This window comes from Xylocopa sonorina, unplaced genomic scaffold, assembly GCF_050948175.1.
Source record: "Xylocopa sonorina isolate GNS202 unplaced genomic scaffold, iyXylSono1_principal scaffold0161, whole genome shotgun sequence".
Taxonomy (NCBI): Eukaryota; Metazoa; Arthropoda; class Insecta; order Hymenoptera; family Apidae; genus Xylocopa; species Xylocopa sonorina.
The window spans coordinates 601,192-603,310 of record NW_027490232.1 but is presented as its reverse complement, the minus strand read 5'-3'; positions in this window follow the sequence as shown (position 1 = coordinate 603,310).

Sequence of the window (2,119 nt, the reverse complement as noted above, 5' to 3'; positions counted from 1 at the left end):
TGTCGCATTTGCATTCATTTGAAGTGTAAACGAGGAATACATGACACTTCGCAAATCATATTATATCTTACCATGAAACATAGAAATGTGATGCGATATCGCGTTTTAAGAAGCATTAGAACTCTATTGCTACGATACGTAGACATCTGCAAACGCTATTTCCTTGCAAGGAAGTGTCGCATTTACATTCATTTGACGTGTAGACGAGGAATACATAACACTTCGCAAATCATATTATATCTTACCATGAAACATAGAAATGAGATGCGATATCGCGTTTTAAGAAGCATTAGAACTCTATTGCTACGATACCTAGACATCTGCAGACGCTATTTCCTAGCAAGGAAGTGTCGCATTTACATTCATTTGAAGTGTAGACGAGGAATACATAACACTTCGCAAATCATATTATATCTTACCATGAAACATAGAAATGTGATGCGATATCGCGTTTTAAGAAGCATTAGAACTGTATTTCTACGATACCTAGACATCTGCAGACGCTATTTCCTAGCACGGAAGTGTCGCATTTACATTCATTTGAAGTGTGGACGAGGAATACATGACACTTCGCAAATCATATTATATCTTACCATGAAACATAGAAATGAGATGCAATATCTCGTTTTAAGAAGAATTTGAAATCTATTGCTTCGATACGTAGACATCTGCAAACGCTATTTCCTTGCAAGGAAGTGTCGCATTTACATTCATTTGAAGTGTAGACGAGGAATACATAACACTTCGCAAATCATATTATATCTTACCATGAAACATAGAAATGAGATGCGATATCGCGTTTTAAGGATCATAAGAACTCTATTGCTACAATACGTAGACATCTGCAAACGCTATTTCCTAGCAAGGAAGTGTCGCATTTACATTCACTTGATGTGTAGACGAGGAGTACATAACACTTCGCAAATCATATTATATCTTACCATGAAACATAGAAATGAGATGCGATATCGCGTTTTAAGAATCATATGAACTCTATTGCTACGATACGTAGACATCTGCAATCGCTATTTCCTTGCAAGGAAGTGTCGTATTTACATTCATTTGAAGTGTAAACGAGGAATACATGACACTTCGCAAATCATATTATATCTTACCATGAAACATAGAAACGAGATGCGATATCGCGTTTTAAGAAGCATTAGAACTCTATTGCTACGATACGTAGACATCTGCAAACGCTATTTCCTTGCAAGGAAGTGTCGCATTTACATTCATTTGATGTGTAGACGAGGTATACATAACACTTCGCAAATCATATTATATCTTACAATGAAACATAGAAATGAGATGCTATATCGCGTTTTAAGAAGCATTAGAACTCTATTGCTACGATACGTAGACATCTGCAAACGCTATTTCCTTGCAAGGAAGTGTCGCATTTACATTCATTTGAAGTGTAGAAGAGGAATACATGACACTTCGCAATTCATATAATATCTTACCATGAAACATAGAAATGAGATGCGATATCGCGTTTTAAGAAGCACTAGAAAGCTATTGCTACGATACGTAGACATCTGCAAACACTATTTCCTAGCGAGGAAGTATCGCATTCACATTCATTTGAAGTGTAGACTAGGAATACATAACACTTCGCAAATCATGTTATATCTTACCATGAAACATAGAAACGAGATGCGATATCGCGTTTTAAGAAGCATTAGAACTCTATTGCTACGATACGTAGACATCTGCAAACGCTATTTCCTTGCAAGGAAGTGTCGCATTTACATTCATTTGATGTGTAGACGAGGTATACATAACACTTCGCAAATCATATTATATCTTACCATGAAACATAGAAATCAGATGCGATATCGCGTTTTAAGAAGCATTAGAACTATATTGCTACTATACGTAGACATCTGCAAACGCTATTTCCTTGCAAGGAAGTGTCGCATTTACATTCATTTGAAGTGTAGAAGAGGAATACATGACACTTCGCAAATCATATTATATCTTACCATGAAACATAGAAATGAGATGCGATATCGCGTTTTAAGAAGCATTAGAACACTATTGCTACGATAGGTAGACATTTGCAAACGTTATTTCCTTGCAAGGAAGTGTCGCATTTACATTCATTTGAAGTGTAGAC